The sequence below is a fragment of the Gorilla gorilla genome, chromosome 4 (assembly GCF_029281585.2).
Source record: "Gorilla gorilla gorilla isolate KB3781 chromosome 4, NHGRI_mGorGor1-v2.1_pri, whole genome shotgun sequence".
Classification (NCBI taxonomy): Eukaryota; Metazoa; Chordata; class Mammalia; order Primates; family Hominidae; genus Gorilla; species Gorilla gorilla.
The window spans coordinates 143,133,424-143,153,171 of NC_073228.2; the positions used below are offsets into that span (position 1 = coordinate 143,133,424).

General features: G+C 44.3%; 2 protein-coding genes and 1 non-coding gene across 3 annotated transcripts in view; 2 read left to right on the top strand and 1 right to left on the bottom strand.

Moving 5' to 3' along the window:
- Positions 1–16,196, bottom strand: part of SIL1 (SIL1 nucleotide exchange factor) — a 316,769-nt gene extending 300,573 nt beyond the window's left edge. The window contains exon 1 of the mRNA XM_055389147.2: positions 16,079–16,196. The gene's annotated coding sequence lies outside the window, so the exon portion shown is untranslated. The remainder of the gene's footprint in view (positions 1–16,078) is intronic.
- MATR3 (matrin 3) overlaps positions 9,641–19,748 on the top strand; it is a 56,411-nt gene continuing 46,303 nt past the window's right edge. The window contains exons 1-4 of the mRNA XM_055389136.2: positions 9,641–9,712; positions 11,658–11,687; positions 13,869–13,950; positions 14,592–14,670. The gene's annotated coding sequence lies outside the window, so the exon portion shown is untranslated. The remainder of the gene's footprint in view (positions 9,713–11,657; positions 11,688–13,868; positions 13,951–14,591; positions 14,671–19,748) is intronic.
- Positions 14,323–14,523, top strand: LOC115934818 (small nucleolar RNA SNORA74). Its single transcript, XR_004070561.1, has one exon. It is a non-coding gene; the product is annotated as a small nucleolar RNA SNORA74 (small nucleolar RNA).

The following is a 19,748-nucleotide window of genomic DNA, read 5'->3' on the forward strand; positions in this document are numbered from 1 at the left end:
ATTTTAGTTAATGTTCTATTCTTAGCATCTGGAATGGTGACAAGCATATGGGAGATATGCAATATATTTAGTTGAATGGGAAAAAAATGAATGTCATAATTTGCCATTTATATCTTCTAGATTCCATGTTATATATCATATGCCATAGTATGATAGTTGACATATATGTTATATTTAAATGCAGTGCAAGGCAATGCAGATACAAGGGCCATAAATAAGAAGATCCAGCCAGGCATGGTGGCTCACGCCTGTAATCCCAGCACTTTGGGAGGCCGAGGCAGGCAGATCACTTGAGGTCAGGAGATCGAGACCAGCCTGGTCAACATGGTGAAACCCCGTCTCTACTAAAAATACAAAAATTACCTGGGCATGGTGGTGGGTGCCTAAATACCAGCTACTAGGGAGTCTGAGGCAGGAGAATAGCTTGAACCCAGGAGGTGGAGGTTGCAGTGAGCTAAGATCACACCACTGCACTCCAGCTTGGGGGACAGAGCCAGCCCATGTCTCCAAAAAAAAAAAAAAAAGGAGACCCAGCCTTGTTGCTTGTTGGCCAGCTATGTGACCATGAGCCAGGCATGTAACCTCTCTGGGTCTGTTTTACTCGTCTGTAAAGCAAGACTAATATAACTTCCTTGTCTTATCATAGAGTAGTTGTAGGGATCAAATAAGATGACAAATGTTACAGCATTTTTAAAGAGTCTAACACATGATGTAAGTGTTTCTGAAATGTGTTCCAAAGACCAGTTATCCCAGGGTATGAAGAAAAAGAAAGGTCAAAGAGGTTTGCAAAATGTGAGTTCCCATATTCTAACTCCTGCTGGACATTCGCAACTCACATTAGCACATGACAGGCTCTGAAAATCCTGCACATAAATATCTACTCCCAGTGCACCTAACTATACATTGGGAAAACTTGCTCTACACAAATACAGAGCATTATCTTTATTATCAGAATAGTACTGTTAGTTTATAATTTATTATTTTTTTTTTGAGACAAAGTCTTTTGCTGTCACCCAGGCTGGAGTGCAGTGGCACAATCTTGGCTCACTGCAACCTCCGCCTCCCAAGTTCAAGAGATTCTCATGCCTCAGCCTCCCGATTAGCTGGGATTACAGGAGCCTGTGACCACGCCCAGCTAATTTTTGTATTTTTAGTAGAGACAGAGACATGTTTTCACCACGTTGGCCAGGCTGGTCTCAAACTCCTGACCTCAGGTGATCTGCCCACCTCAGTCTCCCAAAGTGCTGGGATTACAGGCATGAACCATCACACTCGGCCTATTGTTACTTTAGATCAAGAAGGAGTGCTAACGTTCTTGGAACAGAAATTCCAGTGGGTTGGGCAATGAGATCCAGCAGCTGAAATGGAGATTGGAGGAGGGAAGAAGGAGGAGGAGAAAATAGAAAAGGAGGTGGCACAAGAGAGGAAGAAAGGAAAAGAAGAGCAAGGAAAATAAGAAGAAGGTGGTGGTGAAGGGAGAAAAGGACAACTAAACTAATCCCCTTTGCAAATAACTGTAGAAAAAAGGCAGGTCTGGCACGGTGGCTCACGCCTGTAATCCCAGCACTTTGGGAGGCCGAGGCGGGCAGATCACCTGAGGTTGGGAGCTCGAGACCAGCCTGACCATCATGGAGAAACCCCATCTCTACTAAAAATACAAAATTAGCCAGGTGTGGTAGCGCATGCCTGTAATCCCAGCTACTTGGGAGGCTGAGGCAGGAGAATTGCTTAAACCTGGGAGGCAGAGGTTGCCATGAGCCGAGATCACACCATTGTACTCCAGCCTGGGCAACGAAAGCGAAACTCCATCTCAAAAATAAATAAATAAATAAATAAATAAATAAATAAATAAATAAATAAATAAATAAATAAAGGCAGCCTGAGATCTCCTACGGATGGGGTGGGAGAGAGAATCCTGGAATCCTAGCGCTGCCTGCCGAGCCCTTGTTCCTTTAAGTGTGACCTCTGCCAATTTCCGCAGTTGGAGCTCAGGCTTCCTTTTCAACTTCGGGGAATCTCTGATTGAAGATATTTCTTCTTCTTCTTCTTTTTTTTTTTTTTGCACTTGGTTGTTTTATTTCCTCAAAAAAAAATAAATCGATATTTCTTCCTTATCAGAGAGGAGGAATCAGGTAAAACAAATCAGCAATTTCTTTTTTTTTTTTCGAGATGGAGTCTCGCTCTGTCGCCCAGGCTGGAGTGCAATGGCGCGATCTCTGCTCACCGCAAGCTCTGCCTCCATGGTTCACGCCATTCTTCTGCCTCAGTCTCCTGAGTAGCTGGGACTACAGGCGTGTGCCACCTCGCCCGGCTAATTTTTTGTATTTTTAGTAGAGACGGGGTTTCACCATGTTAGCCAGGATGGTCTCGATCTCCTGACCTCGTGATCCGCCCGCCTCGGCCTCTCAGAGTGCTGGGATTACAGGCGTCAGCCACCGCGCCCGGCCTCCAAATCAGCAATTTCTTAATTTAGTGTAATTATTAAGTGCCTGAAATGGCAGCTGCCATTTTTTTCCTTTCCTTTTGAGCAATAAGCCTTGGCAGCATGCCTGGCTTGGAAAAGGAAGAGGACCAGCAATTCCTCCTGAAAGGGTTCCTTAGGCTAAATGGGACATGAAGAGGCCATCAGGTTTATTCTTGACCTCCAGGTAGGCCTGCCCTGGGCCAGCCAAAACAGATGCTCTTAGAAAAGGAGATTTTGCAGCTCTCTCAGGCATCCACTTATATTCCTAGCCCTCATGGTGAGGAAGTCCTTTGTTATATCTCATTTCAGTCTTTTTCCTATAATTTCGGGGTTTTTTTGCCTTTCTCTTATCCCAGAATAAGACAGTGATCTGTCATAAGTTGCATGCATAGTGCAATGTATAGTAAACAATATAGAAACAACCCATTTCTCTGGTCGTATAATTGGTGAATATCACTTGAGACTCCTCATTTCCAGTCAATTGGGAGACTAGGCTTTATATTTATTTATCTATTTATCTTTGTATCTCTATTTACTTATTTATTTAAATAAATAGAGACGAGGTCTCACTGTGTTGCCCAGGTTGGTTATTTATTTATTTTAAATTGTGGGATTCAAGTGTAGGATAGGGAAGTAATGGAAAGGAAGCAACATGCATTGAGTACCTGCCTGATCTCTTATATATGACATCTCATTTAATCCTCACGACAGCCCTAAAATATAGAGATTACTATTCCCATTTTATAGGTGATGGAACTGAGGCCAGAGGTCATGTACCTAAAAGTCAAACAGCTAACATGTAAGTGGTGGAGTCAGAATCAAATCCACATCTGACTCCTAGGTTCATGTTCTCTCTACCCAGGGAGCTTGTATATATCACACAGAAACCTAGGTCTTTAGTTTCCTTACATTGCTGTGAGATATTTGGTTTATTGTCCAATAAACATGCTGAGGTTCTGACTATTTTACATGCCTATTTACTATTTGGTAAACTTAGCACCACAAAGGTGCAAGTAACTCCATCAAGTGGATGCCTGAGAGAGCAGCAGAATCTCCTTTTCTTAAAGTATCTGTTTGAGCTGGGCCAGGGCAGGCCTACCTGGAGGCTTTCCTGTGACCAAATCTGAACTCACTCTACCTGATGTCCATTGTAATCTCCATAAAGGTAAGGACTATGTCTGTTTTATTTATCATTGTATCCCTCCTAGAGCCTAGCACAGGGCCTGCCACATGGCATATACTCAATATTGGTTCAATGAATGAATGATGAAGTCAGACAAAGACTCTAAAAACAAGGTAAGAGAACCAACCTGACAAAGATTTAAAAGGGTCAATGTTTAGTTTAAAGAAGAAGCAAAGAGGAAGAGAGGTAGCCAGGAAAAGAACGAGAGACAGCAAGATAAGAAAACTCAGCACAAACAAGCAAGATAAAAATAGCCTCTCACCGCCACTGTCCTTTTAAAATTACTTTCTATATTTGAGCTTAAGCGACAAATGAAATCTCCTCTGTAATTTCCCATGCGTTCAGTTTAATGAATTTCCGGCAAATGGTTTCAGTATTGGAGGGCCAATTTGGACATTGTGGGGGTGGGGCTGGTGAGAAAATCAGGGGTATGGAAATAGACTAACAAATTGAGCTAGAAACCAAATGAAGAGGTGATTGAAGGCATGTGAGGAAGGAACCAAGTCCTGGAACTTGTTCAACTCCAAGAAGGACTGGGAATTGATCTCACTCTAGCTGGTGTCACGATGATGTTTCCCTACATGCTGTAGAGGGAGCCCACAGTCCCAGGCTGCCTTGCAACTATGCTTTGTATCACATTGCCTATTGTCTAAAGAGCTTTGTTTGTTTAAACAGAAGGCAATATGTTAATAACAATTTCAAACATTAGAGGGAATAAAGAGACTGTGGCTCTTTCAGGTCCCACATGCCTTCTACATAGCAGGTATGCCATACATGTTAAACTGAGTCACAGCGAGGGGGTTGAATTATGGAAGAAAAGCATGGGAACGCCCAGTCCACCCCTTTGCATCTGTGCTGCTGGCCAAATGTCTTCAGTTTTTCCATAGATAGAGGACAGAGCTCTGAGAGGCCACAGGACCCAGAATACAAAGTCCTTTTTATTTTAGTCCTTAAAATTGACAATGACAGGCCGGACATGGTGGCTCATGTCTTAATCCCAGCTCTTTGGGAGGCTGAGGCGGGCAGATCACTTGAGCCCAGGAGTTCGAGACCAGCCTGGACAACATGGTGTAACCTGGTCTCTACAAAAAATACAAAAATTAGCTGAGCATGGTGGTGCACACCGGTAATCCCAGCTACTCGGGAGGCTGAGGCAAGAGAATCGCTTGAACCCAGGAGGCAGAGGTTGCAGTGATCATGCCACTGCACTCCAGCCTGGGTGACAGAGTGAGTGAGACTCCACTTCAAAAAAAAAATTGACAGTGACCATGCAGCCCACAATTACAAGCAGAATTACAGATTTTTTTCAGGCTCTCAAGTATGCTGCTTTCTTTTATAACTGTGTGTGTGTGTGTTTTATTTTATTTTATTTTATTTTATTTTATTTTATTTTATTTTATTTTATTTTAATTTTGAGACGGAGTCTCACTCTGTTGCCCAGGCTGGAGTGCAGTGGCGTGATATTGGCTCACTGCAAGCTCTGCCTCCCGGGTTCACACCATTCTCCTGCCTCAGCCTCTAGAGTAACTGCGACTACAGGCACCTGCCACCACACCTGGCTAATTGTTTGTATTTTTAGTAGAGATGGGGTTTCACTGTGTTAGCCAGAATGGTCTCAATCTCCTGACCTCGTGATCTGCCCACCTCAGCCTCCCAAAGTACTGGGATTACAGGCTTGAGCCACCGCACCCGGCCATATTTTGTTTTATTTTATTTATTTATTTTTTAATATATAGAGACAGAGTCTTGCTATGTTGTCCAGGCTGGTCTTGTGCTCCTGGGCTCAAGTGATCCTCCCACCTCAGCCTCCCAAAATGCTGGGATTACAGGAGTGAGCCACCATACCCGGCCCCACATGCTTTTCATTGTTGTTATTTAAACAGTTTTATTGAGATGTAATTCACACACCCTAAAACCTACACATTTAAGGAGTGCAATTCAATGGTTTTTATTATAGTCACAGCTACATGCAACCATTGTCACAATTTCAGAACATTTTCATCACATCAAAAAGAAACTCCAAGCCCCTTAGCTATCACCTTGTCCCCCACTCAACCCTAAGCCACCCCAATCTACTTCCTGTCTCTACAGATTTTCCTATTCTGGACTTTCATATGAACGGGATCAAACAATATGTGACATTTTGTGACTAGCTTCTTTATCTTAATGTTTTCTTTTCTTTCTTTTTTTTTTAGATGGAGTCTCACTCTGTTGCCCAGGCTGGAGTGCAGTGGCACAATCTCGGCTCACTGCAAGCTCCGCCTCCTGGGTTCACGCCATTCTCCTGCCTCAGCCTTCTGAGTAGCTGGGACTACAGGCTCCTGCCACCATGCCTGGCTAATTTTTTCTATTTTTTAGTAGAGACGGGATTTCACTGTGTTAGCCAGGATGGTCTCGATCTCCTGACCTTGTGATCCGCCCGCCTCAGCCTCCCAAAGTGCTGGGATTACAGGCGTGAGCCACCGCACCCCGCCTATCTTAATGTTTTCAAGGTTCATCTATGTTATAGCATGAATCAGTACATGATTCATTTTTTTCTTTTTTTCTTTTGAGACAGAGTCTTGCTCTGTTGCCAGGCTGAAGTGCAGTGGCTCCATCTCTGCTGGCTACAATGTCCGCCTCCCGGGTTCAAGCCGTTCTCCTGCCTCAGCCTCCCAAGTAGCTGGGACTATATGCACAAGCCACCACACCCAGCTAATATTTTGTATTTTTAGTAGAGACGGGGTTTCACCATGTTGGCCAGGCTGGTCTCAAACTCCTGACCTCAAGTGATCCGCCTGCCTCAGCCTGCCAAAGTGCTAGGATTACAGGTGTGAGCCATCACGCCTGGCCTCTTTTTTTTTTTTTGAGACAGAGTTTCACTGTCACTCAGGCTGGAGTGCAATGGCATGATCACAGCTCACTGCAGCCTCAATCTCCCAGGCTTAAGCAATCCTCTCACCTTAGCCCCCTAAAGTAGCTGGGACTACAGTTGTGTATCACCATGCCCACCTAATTTTTTTATTTTTTGTAGAGATGGGGTCCCATCTCTATGTTGCCCAGGCTGGTCTTGAACTCCTGGGCTCAAGCAATCCTCTTGCCTTAGCCTCTTCAAAGTGCTGGGATTACAGGATTAATTCCCTTTTATGGCCAAGTAATAGTCCATTGTGTGGATATGCCACATTTTGTTTATCCATTCATCAAAGTAATGAACGTTTGGTTTTGGGGGGCTATTATGAATAATGCTGCTGTAAACATTTCTGTATAGGCTTTTGTGTGACGGGCTTTAATTTCTCTTGGGTGCATACCTAGGACTGGAATTGCTGAGTCATAAAGTAACTCTATGTTTAATCATTTGAGGAACTGCCAGACGGTTTTCCAAAGCAGCTGCACCATTTTACATTCCCACCAGCAGTGTATGAGGGTTCCAATTTCTCCACATCCTTGCCAATCCAACTATGCTTTTGAGAAATAACAAGGACAACTGAAGAGCCCCACTCTAATTGGGTAGCTAGTACATAGCAGCAAGAGGAGTGCAGGGATGGAGGAGGGGTCCCTCCTCTACTCTAAGCCCTTAGGATCAGCCAGAGAGAATACAGCTATCTCTAGTACTCTTCCTGACCCCCTAGGCTATGTTAGCTGCCCCCAGACATGTGACCAAGTATACATATAGTACTTGTCATTCTTCTCCACTAGACTGTAAGCTTTAGGCAGGCAGGAATCTCTATTGTTCTGACTTTATCTGCAGCATCTGAACAGAGTCTGGCACATGATAGATGTTTCGTAAATGTTGATTGACTGAGTGACTGACTAACTGAACAAATGACTAGATATTTCTCTACTGGTGGTTTTTCTCCCTGTCCAGGGAGAAAGAAAAGGAGCAGTCTTAGAGGCAGAAGGCATCAAGGAGGGAAGCAGGAATGAGAGGAGAGATGGAGGAGAAAGGGAAAGGCAGGGAAGAAGCTTGGGGACCTGGTGTCACTTGAGGTCAGCTTTAAGTTATGAGGTCAAACTCAGAGCTAATGGACTTCCCCTTGTCCTTTGCTTTCCATCTAGCTGCATCTTTTTTTCTAGAAATGTTCCCTTTTATTTTTTGTTATTATTCTCGATAATTTTGTCTTTGCAAGAAGAAACAAAAAAGTAGAAAAATAGTTGATATTACAGGTAAAAGAAAACATAAATCAACCCATCAAAATTAATTCAGAATTTAAAAGGATGGAAGTCAAAAAGGTTGACTATGAAAGATTTTTAAGTTGGAAAAGAAATCATCATCTAGGTTTTTCTCCAAAGGTCATTGAAAGACCTATAGCCCAAAAAGTTGACCACTTGTTCAACAGGACATGAAAATATGGCTTACCTCACAGCCTTATTTATAATGGCTGGCCTTCCACACAAATCCTGCCTTCTACCTGGACTAATCTGAATCCAGTCATCACCAGATTATTGGTCCCTCTCTCCCCAAAGGTCTGCATAGCTCCCTGTCCTCAGTTACTTCTTGTCTCTTCTCTGAAAGCACACATGCACATTCACACACACACATACACACACACACACCCACACCCTATCTTTCCTTTTCATGAATCTTCAGGGTAGCTCTGCCCTCTCCACTTTGTGTGTTTGGAAGGAAAGAAAGCGAAATATATGAGATGCCAATGCAATTTCTCCTTTAGCAGAGCTCGGTAGGACAATTACCCACCCAATCTGCCTGGTTTTATAGCTCTCATAACCTTCCTTTATGAACACGCTGTGACAGCCGGATGTGGGCATTGATTATGGCAGCAGTCTTCAGCCACATTCCTATTTAACTGCAAAGCAGAGCTCCTGCCTACCAGCCCAGCACTGGTCATGTGACTTTTTAAATTACTGTATTTATGTAAGCCTTTTCCCAACCAGAGCCTATATCCAACTCCATCAAAACTGGGGAGGATTTGAGCTTGCCACTTCCTCTCCAGTGGCTTTTTGGCCCTACAGCCTAGGGTCTCTTGCTGGAATCAAACTGGGGCTCTGGGCTTTCTTAGGAGAGGTCTGCAAGAGTTGGGGTGCACAAGAAGCATACCTTTTTCATTATGAAAGAGCTGAGGAAATAGACAATGAAACATGTTGGCAGATGCCAAGGGCAGTGGCTTGGTTCCCAGGGGTTCACCTGGCAATGGTGCCAGGTGCAAGAGATCAGCAAAACTTACAGGATTGGTTGTTGTTGTTGGGGGGCGGGTGTCGGAAAGGAATTTGGGGGAATTAGAGAATGGAGTTGGGAATCACTGCTTGTAGGCCTTCCACTCTGGACCCCAGCAGAATCATATGGACTCTAGCCACTGGGAGAGGGAAGTTTTAGTGTTCCAAAGAAATCCTGGTAGCCTTGCAGGCAGTCTGTCCTGACCAAGGACTCTGCCTGACTGTGCCATGGTGCAGGGCAAGTCTAGCAGAGAAAGCCAGTGTTCTTCAGTTACTGCAGCTTGGCGAAGAATCCCACTGCAGGGCACTAGGGATGCCGGTCCTGCAGAGGTAAGCAGTAGGAGTGACTGGCTTAATCTATTCGAAAACCTCCTGGAAAGATCCCGAAGACCGTGGACCAAGGTGACCTGCGTGGGTGAGCGATCCATTAGCCGAATGACAGCGCTGCCGCAGAAAGCCAGAAAAAGGATATGCGTGGGAAGCGCAAAAGCGTGGGCTGGGCCTGCAGCAACGGAAAGGCGCCACGCTCGTGAGGGGAACCAGCGTTCCGGGGGCGCTCAGTGTGGGCAGGCAGGAAGCCTGGCTCCACTAGGACACACAGATTCTCTCCTGAGCAGCTGCGAACTATGCGCCCCTTCTACCCTTAAGAGATGGGATGGGAGTCCAACAAACGCAGCCATTGCTCAGACCCCAGCCCTTCTCTCCTCTAAGAAGCAGGTTCACCTCTGCCACCGCACTCGCATTTTTTTTTTTTTTTTAAGCCCGGCCTTTCCTAGGCGGGGTCAAGGGCCCCGCCCACCGAAGCCACGCCCAGTAGCCGCCCCGGGGCGGGGTTCCCCTTGGCTCCCGGCTGCCCTTTCCCCTCCGGCCTCTGCCGGTGCTGCTGCGCCCTGCGGAGCTCCGAACACGTGCGCGTGAGTAAGGACCCAGAGGGGAGAGTCCTTGGAGGTTTCCCAGCCTGGGGAAAGAAGCAGTGCAGGGTGGCTTCTGCGGGGGCACGGGACGAAATTGGGGTTCGTCCCCTCGTGACCCCGAGCTTGGAGGGCATCTGAAAGAGACCTGGGCCTCGGAGTCGTCCCCTGTTTTTCTACCATCCCTCTTCCCTCTTCTCCCTAGGGAGTCCCCTAGAGCCTGACTCCGAGAGCCTCGATCTCCCAGGGCCAGGGGCAGGGACTTTGGAAGGTTTATGAGGAACAAATGTCCGGTGGAACTGAGTCAGCCCCTTTAACCCGAGCCTTGAAAGGGGCAGGCTATTTTTAGATCTGTTTTTAGACCCAGCGAACAATGAACCCTCTCTACTCATTTTCCTGTTCCTCTAAATTATTTGGAGGAAGTCAGGAGTGAAATTTGGGGATGGCTGGAAAAAGGTATGATCTTAGCCTTACATAAATTATAATGGTGACTGTGAGGCCGGGCGCGTGGCTCACGCCTGTAATCTCAGCACTTTGGGAGGCCGAGGCGGGCGGATCACGAGGTCAAGAGAAGAAGACCATCCTGGCCAACATGGTGAAACCCCGTCTCTACTAAAAATACAAAACTTAGCTGGGCGTGGTGTCGCACGCCTGAAGTCGGGAGGCTGAGGCAGGAGAATCGCTTGAACCCGGGAAGCAGAGATTGCAGTGAGCCGAGATAGCACCACTGCATTCCAGCCTGGTAACAGAGCAAGACTCCGTCTAAAAAAAATGGTGACTGTGTAGGAATATTTATTATCATTTGTGCATTTTGGTTATTTTTATTTTTTTTAACGGAGTCTTGCTCTGTTGCCCAGGCTGGAGTGCAGTGGGGCGATCTCGGCTCACTGCAACCTCCGCCTCCTGGGTTCATGCCATTCTCCTGCCTAAGCATCCCGAGTAACTGGGACTACAGGCGCCCGCCACCACGCCCGGCTAATTTTTTTTTTTTTTTTTTTGTATTTTTAGTAGAGACGGGGTTTCACCGTGTTAGCCAGTATGGTCTCGATCTCCTGAACTCGTGATCCGCCAGCCTCAGCCTCCCAAAGTGCTGGGATTACAGGCGTGAGCCACCGCGCCTGGCCTAACATTTTCGTTATTGCTTTTAATCAGTAGTTGAGGTCTTGGCACGACTACTGCCTCCAATTCCCCTCACATCCAATACTGCAGTTATTTTTCCAAGTGCTGTTTTTATTGTCCTTCAGGAAGTATTGGAGGCCCTCCTCTATCCAGTGTTCCCACTGTTCACTGCCCGTTTCTCTCACTGGATAACTTTTCCCTTTTTACTCACTCATATTCACCATCTAAGCCTTTTTTGGAATGTAGCTCCTCAGGTGTTTACTGAGTGCCCACACTATACCAGACATTATCCTGAGGATTAGCTTATATTTCACTTAAGCCTCCCAACCACCCTATTTACAGAGTACTATTAGTAATATCCCCATTCGGCTTGGTGTGCTCGCTCACGCCTGTAGTCCCAGCTACTCAGGAGGCTGAGGTAGGAGAATCACTTGAGCCCAGGAAGTGGAGGCTGCAGTGAGCCATGATTGTGCCACTGCACTCCAGCCTGGGTGGCAGAGAAAGACCCTGTAATATAACACCTCCATTCTACAAATGAGACTGAGGTATAGAGAGGTTTCTCGCCCAGTATCATTTGGCTAGACACTGGTTAGGGGATAGAGCCAGGCTCCCTGATATTTGTTTAATTGACTCTTTTGCTACTATTGAACTGCTGTGGTGTATAAGTAACAAGAGATGAAAACAAAGCTAAACAAGGATAAGCTATTGGTTTTATTGTCTGCTGTTGTTTCTGTGGCTTAGGCCTAAGTTACGGTGTTTTGAGGGCAGGGACTCTGAGCTGCACACGTGTTCACTGTTGGCTGACTAACCTGGAGTTGTTTCATTGCAGAGAGGCTGGCTGTGGCAGATGCAACTGCAGGTGAGTGCAACCCCTTCAGCTCTCTTGGCTCCAGCTGTAGGCAGCTGCCTAGGTTGTCTTGTACCTAGGCAAGTGTTACACTGCTGGGAGAACAGCAGCCAATAGCTGGTTGGCATTCTGGCCCTGGTTCATGCCAACTCTTGTGTTGACTACCCCAGGATGCCAGCATAGTTGCTTATCCATTAAGGCAGGCGTGTTTTTTGGCTTCCCTGGGCCACATTGGAAGGATAAGAATTGTCTTGGGCCATACATAAAATATAGTAACACTAACGATAACTGATAGCTAAATTAAAAAAAAAATTTCCAAAAATAACTCCTCATAATGTGTTAAGAAAGTTTACCAATTTGTGTTGGGCTGCGGGTTGGAAAAGCTTGCATTAAGGTTTAATCTGTGAGAGCATGACTTTTTGCAGAGAGTAAGTCCAGACCTTCCTGAATAGTTCTGGTCCAACAGGTTTGGGTAGCATGAAGTTACTTGAATCATACCTTGGAAACAGAACAAAGCTAATGGGAAGAGGGGGTTGGTAAAAATAGACGGAAAAGTCACACCTTTATTTTTAGTGCCTACCAAGTGCTCAAAGGGGGCCAGATACAATGGGATTTTTGCTAATTTCACTGAAATTAAAGTCCATGGCTCCTACTACCCACCATAAAAGCTAGTCATGACACCCTTTGTAGAGGGATGGATTCCCTATTAGGGAAACATTGATGGTAATTCACTTTAAAATTATGGGCATTCTCTAGCTGTTTAATAAAATATTAAAATATTGATTGAGGGGGCTCTGGGAACTGAACAACTACAACCACACTAATTTCTCCTTTGGGCTGACAGTATATTTGCTTTAGTTGCTTACTGATTTTCAGAAATGAACAGTTGTTGCCCCATTAAAGTGGTAGATATTGAGTTCCCTTTGTAGTAATTTTGTTTTGGAATGCTTTTTCCCAAGTAGTTGGGATGATAGGTGTGTGCCACCACAACCAGCTAATTTTTTTTTTTTTTTTTTTAATTTGTAGAGACAAAGTCTCATTATGTTGCCCAGGCTTTAGTAGAGACGAGGTTTCACCATGTTGTCCAGGCTGGTCTCGAACTCCTGGGCTCAAGTGATCCTCCTGCCTCTCAAAGTGCTGGGGTTACAAGCATGAGCCACTGCACCGTGCCTGGCCTGGAATGCTAATCTTTTGAGAAGAGATGACCCTCGGTTGCTGTGAAAAGTGACATACTAGTTTCCACAGGAGGAAATGGGGAGGATGTTGGGGGGCAGGGGAGTTGTTTATCAAAGCTTGTTTTGTTAGATCAGTTGGCATTCCCTTAATAGGATTCTCTCAACTAAATGTGAGTGCTTTGTGTGAATGCCTCAACTGTGAATAGCCTTTTACATATGGGGTCTTAAGGCTAGTGATATCTGTAGGGCTTGGGGGATGGTTAGCTTTATAGTACTGTAGGCAGGGAAAAGGCAAATAATGGTAAATAAAATAATTCCTGAGGCTATAGAAATGGGGGTAAATGGCAAGCAGCATTCTATTTCCATCTCTCCAGATAAGGGTCCTTAGGAGCTGCTATTTTAGACCAGGGTGCCAAACATTCAAATTCATGGGAAATATACCATGTCTGCTCGTCTTTTTTTTTTTTTTTTTTAATTGACAGTAATTGTATATGTTATATGGGGTACAATATGAGGTTTTCATACATGTTTACATTGTGGAATGAGTAAATCATGCTAGTTAACACATCTAGCACCTCACATACTTATATTTTGTTGTGGTGAAAACATTTAGTATCTTTTAGCAATTTTGAAATATACAGGCCAGGCACGGTGGCTCGCACCTGTATTCCCAGTACTTTGGGAGGCTGAGGTGGGAGGATCATTTGAACCCAGGAGTTTGAGACAAGCCTGGGCAACAGAAAGAGATCTCATCTCTATAAAAAAACAAAAAAGAAATTAGGTGGGTGTGTTGGCATGCACCTGTAGTCCCAGCTGCTTGGGAGGCTAAGCTGGGAGGATCACTTGACCCAGGAGATTGAGACTACAGTGAACCATGGTCATGCCACTGCACTCAGTCTAGACAGAGTGAGACCCTATCTCAAAAAATATATATATATATACACACACACACACAATGCATTGCTATTTATTATATTCTGTGTACTAGATCACTAAGTTTGCTTGTCTTCCGTTTTAGGATGACTTGAAAGTAGGGCATCCTTCACCCATCTGAAGGGAGGAAATAGTGGCAGGTGACAGTCTGCATGTGCAGTTTTCAGGTAAATATCCCTATTCATTCCAACATTGACTACCTCCTCTGTGCCAGGCCTGTGGGCTAGTTGGTATCTATCAGGAAACAATTGGGAGGTAAATTAACCTGTATTTGTAAGATCCATGAAGGAAAGGACAATATATCTTGTTTTATTCACTGCTAGATCCCAATCGCAGTGCTTGGCACATGGCAGGAACTCCCTGAATGTTGGATAAAACAACTGAAAACACAGAAGGGGATTCCTGTTAAAGGGTTTGACAACAGGGTCTGCAATTAGTGCTTCCACGCCTGTTTTGCAGCCAATATTCAACTGATACGTCTTCTACCTGGAGTGCCTAGGTATCTGAAACAAATAATGAGAAAGCTGTTTCAGAAATCATCCAGCGGTTGTCAGCTATCCAGGCTCATGTGGTGCCTGTGATGGTGTTACACTGTTGGAAGAGCAAACACTGTCTTTATTGAGGTTTGGCTCCAAGCACTGTTTTGGTGTTGTAGCTGAGTACCTTTGGGCAGTGTTTTGCACCTCTGAGAGTGGAATGACTCCTCCTGTGGAGTTGATCCTAGTCTGGGTGCAAACAATTTTTTTCTGTTAGAAAAAGGACCCTGTCTTAGGGACAGCCTGTCATTCTTTACCTCTTTGAATCCTAGATGTCTTCACCTGAATGACATCTACCTCCATCAGGACCCCAGATGTCTGACAGCCCTGTGTGACACCAAGATAAGTAACGTATGTAGTCTTCTTGTCATGTAGGTCCCAATTAAATTACTATAGCTCAGATGGGGGTAGGGGACTTAAAATTATGATTTGAAAAATTATGTAGAGTATCAGACTTTTTTTTTTTTTTTTTTTTTGGGGACGGAGTCTTGCTCAGTTGCCCAGGCTAGGTACAGTGGCTCGATCTCGGCTCACTGCAACCTCTGCCTCCCAAGTAGCTGGGACTACAGGCACCTGCCACCATGCCAGGCTAATTTTTTTATTTTAAGTAGAGACAAGGTTTCACCATATTGGCCAGGCTGGTCTGAAACTCCTGACCTTGTGATTTGCCTGCCTTGGCCTCCTAGAATGCTGGGATTACAGGTTTTTTTGTTGTTTTTTGAGACGGAGTCTCACTGTCTCCCAGGCTGGAGTGCAATGGCGCAATCTCGGCTCACTACAACCTCTACCTCCTGGGTTCAAGCGATTCTCCCGCCTCGGCCTCCTGAGTAGCTGGGATTATAGGCGTGCACCACCACGCCCAGCTAATTTTTGTATTTTTAGTAGAGATGGGGTTTCACCATGTTGGTCAGGCTGGTCTCGAACTCCTGACGTCATGATCCACCTGCCTTGGCCTCCTAAAGTGATGGGAGTACAGGCATGAGCCACCACGCCCAGCCAAGTATCAGAATTTTAGAGAATTCTTAGAATCTAAAGTCCATCCCTCACTTTTCTGGAGCTCTGCTGTGCAGTAGGTATATGCTACATGTGGCTGTGTAAGTTGATAAAAATTAATCAATTTCTTAATCTCAGAATCTGGCTGCTGACTACCCTATTGGACAACTCCAATATTAGAGAACATTTCCACCAATTCAGAAAGTTTATTATGCACTGCTGTTCTAGAGCAGGGATCAGCAAACTTGCTGTAAAGAGCCAGGTAATATTATGCTTGTTCAGCCATGTGGTTTTTGCAACTATTTTTGCAGCTCTAGTGCAAACACAGCCTTAGACAATATCAACACATGAGCAAGTCTATAGTTCTAATAGAACATTATTTATGGACATTGAATTAGAATTTCATAAAATTTTCAGTGTCAAAATTGTTTTCAATGATTTACAAATTTAAAGAACATTCTTATTTTGAGAGCCATACAAAAACAGCAGGCTGGAATTGGCCCGTAGGCTATGGTTTGCCAACCTCTGTCCTGGAGAATGAAATTCAGGCCTTGAAAGTTGAACAGCTCATTAGTGACAGGTTCAGAGCCAATAGCAATGTGTCTTTCTGAAAAGTTTAATGTTATCAATAGCTTTGCCTTAGAGCATCATACTCTTCATCTTTTAGGGCACTAAGGTGACTGCAAGAAATTAACCAGTAGTAAAAATAGTCTGTTTTTTGTGTGTTTGGGATTTGTTTATGTGTTTTTTTGCATGGGTTACTTACAGCAGTTCTCTCCACTTTTAATGTGCTCCAAAGGGAGAGGTCTTAAGAAAGAATAGCAGTCTGCACTTATCAAACTCAGCCACAATCTCAGTCTGAGTTGGTAAAACCGAAATGGCTCCTAAGGAAAGAGGAAAATTTTGTGTCATGGATAGTCGCAGTACTTTAAATCTGAGGCCTCAAGTTCTAAGCATATAGGTTGTCTTCCTGACTACAGTAGTGCTATCCATGTGCAGAGACGTTCCTATATTGCTACTTGAAAAGAGATAATTCATTGGTATTTCTGTTCCTGTATTCAATATCCCAAAAGGCATCAATGGTGTAATCATGTGCATTTAAATAATTTGATGGGATTTCCTACTTGATAAATAAAGTTAATTACTCACCTACTTATCCCTGTCGATTTTTTTTTTTTTTTAAGCAAAGAAATATATTTCCTGGTGAGTCTAAGAAGATTAGTTTTTAAAATCTTTTTTGATACAGGGTCTCAACTGTGTCACCCAGCCTGGTGTGCAGTGGCACAAGCACAGCTCACTGCACCCTTGACCTCCTGGGCCAGGCAAACCTCCTGCCTCAGCCTCCCAAGTAGCTGGGACTATAGGCATGTGCTACTATGCCTGGCTTCAAAGTAGTTATTTGTTTTTTTTAGAGACAAGGTCTCACTCAGGCTGGTGTGCAGTGGTATGGTCACAGCTCACTGCAGTCTCAACTTTCTGGGCTCACGTGGTCCTCCTGACTCAGCCTCCTGAGTAGCTAGGATTACAGATGTCACTCTGCCTGGCCTCGAAGTAGTGTTTTTTTTTTGTTTGTTTTTGTTTTTTGAGATGATGTCTTGCTCTGTTGTCCAGGCTGGAGTGCAGTGGCACGATCTCAGCTCACTGCAACCTCCACCTCCTGGGTTCAAGCAATTCTCTTGCCTCAGCCACCCAAGTAGCTGGGACTATAGTCACACGCCACCACACCTGGCTAATTTTTTTTTTGTATTTTTAGTAGAGATGGGGTTTTGCCATGCCATTTCAGCCAGGCTGGTCTCAAACTCCTTACCTCAGGTGATCCACCCGCCTCAGCCTCCCAAAGTGCTGGATTACAGGTGTGAGCTACCACACCCAGCCAAAGTAGTTTTTTTCTGTTAATCTTTTCCCATGCTGCAATGGAAACTTGAATGAGACTGGCAGGGTTACTGGTCTGTAAATACCCAGGCTGCCAGCTGCCATAGGTAGCAGTAAACACAAGTGCCTCTTTTCATTGCTTAGGCCAAGTTTCAGGTCTTAGGCCTGTACCATATTAAGAGGAAAAACTAAAAATAAGGAGGGTTTCCAAACACCCCCACCAACCTTGAATTTTTTAATAAATGAGGGAACCACAATTAATAAACACTATTCCTGGCACCTGTCCATGATTTCACTTGCTGGGTTGAAACAAACTAGTGTCAGTGGGATTTTATGTTGAAATTTTGGATCATGTCTCACTCAAATTTAAACCAGAAAAGCAAAACCCAGAGGGATAAATTCTGCAAGTCCCAAAGGGACACAAAGAGGTGGCTAAGTGCCTAGGAATTCACACAAAGGAAAACACCGTGCTAAGAGCAACTAATTAAGAACTTAAAAAGAGTGACAATGACTCCTGTGAATGTTGTTGCTTAATTAGGGCTTTATGAACACAGCTCCAGTTAATGGACCTGTCAATATACTCTTGAAAAACAATTTCACTGAATTAACAAATTAACTGTAATAACTTAAAATCTCTGCTTAGCAACATCTTTCTCCTTAATGCTATTTAGGAACACTTGTAATGAGCCAACTTGATGAGTCATAAATTTGTCAGTTTAGTAGCCTAAGGCTTGTTCAGAGGAGTCCCTGTTACTTGTTTGGCCTTCCTTGCCCTCCAGTAAAGGCCCTTTAGGGTGTAAGAATGTTCTGTGCTGCTTCTTAAGGGTGATATACTCATTGGGAAAGTACAGTAAAAAGGACTTTCAAATTTATTTTATTTTACAATACTTTTAGATTTATAGAAAAGTTGGGAAGATGGTACAAAGAGTTCCCATATATACCATACCCAGTTTCCTTCCCCTAATAACATCTTACATTGGTATATTATGGTTGTCACAATTAAATGGGCTAATATTGATACATTAGTATTAACTAAAGTCCATACTTTGTTCAGATTTCATTAGTTTTTATGTAATGTCTTTTGTCTGTTCCAGGATCCCGTTGAAGATACCACATTACACTTAGGCTCCTGTTGGCCATGACAGGTTCTTACACTTGTTTTTAATGACCTTGACAGTTTTGTTTTTTTGTTTGTTTGTTTTTATTTGAGACGGAGTCTCTGTCATCCAGGCTGGAGTGCAATGTAATGGCTCAATCTCAGCTCACTGCAACCTCTGCCTCCCGGGTTCAAGTGATTCTCCTGCCTCAGCCTCCCCAGTAGCTGGGATTACAGGCACGAGCCACCGTGCCCGGCTGCCTCCTAAATTCTTAAAACATTCCATTTTTATTCTGTGATCTTAGTTTATTCTGTCATGTAGAGAATAGTGGTTGAGCCTGTTGTCTTTTGAGAGTGGATGCTGTAGTCCTTACATGGCTGACTTTCACCCCATAAGCTTATAGTAGAGGATGGGGATTTTGTTATCAGCTGCTAAAAGGGAGAAGCCAAGCCCAGAACTAAGGGTTCTGATGAGTTGAAGGAGAGGGAAGATGCCCCTCAAGGCAAAGAGCCTCTGAGTTAGAATCTGTGCTTCACCAGAGTGACAATGGTAGAACTTCTCCTTCTCAGTATTAATTCTCCTGGAGAGAACTCTAGGGTTGTCTAAACCTGTTCAAATAGGCTGACTACCCCAGCAAGTGATGGGTTGGACATAAGGCAAAGAACAGGAGAGGTGAAAGGGGGCAGAACAGACAAGTTCTGTCCGAGCCTCTGCTACCTCTAACCCCATGGCATTCTATCCTTTTCTACACTGGGCTTCCATTTCTTACCCCAACAATGATCTGTTCTTCCAGGCGCTGTCATTTAATTTCCCAGACACTTGACCTCCTTCTGATTTGTGTACTCCCTCCAAGGCTGAGTTGCAGTGAGTGACAATAATCTGTGCTAATTACTTATCTTGCCAGAAGACTCAAAGGGTTTATGGCTTTTACTAACTGAACTCTATGCTAGATGTTAGGGATAAATGGTTTAACAGGACACAGTTCTTGCTTATCTTGCTATGGTCTGTCAAGCCTTATACAATCTAGCCTTATCTCTCTCACCCTCTTATCTTTATCACCCGTAGATTCCCTTGTTGGCCACTGGTTTCTTTCAGTCCTTAATTAGCCTTTTGTCACTACCTGTCTACACATGCTGTTTTTCCCTTCTCATCCCATCTTGACATTGTCTATTTTGAGATCTCAGCTCAGTTGCAGAGAAGCTGCCTTCCCCATCTGGCAACCCATTATATGTGTCATAGTACCATGTTGTACCATAGAGCTAGACACAGGTGCCGTGTTGTGTCTTGAAATGTATTCACCAGCTTCCAAAGGTTTACCTCAATCCCCTTTACTCAAGAAGCCTCAGTTCTACTGACAGTTGGTAATAATAACCTCTCTGTCATAATGTACCCAAAATAGAGTAAGAATATCATGCTTTTCAGTAATACTCCAGTGAGTGAGGCTAAGAGTACCATTTTTGTTCTTAT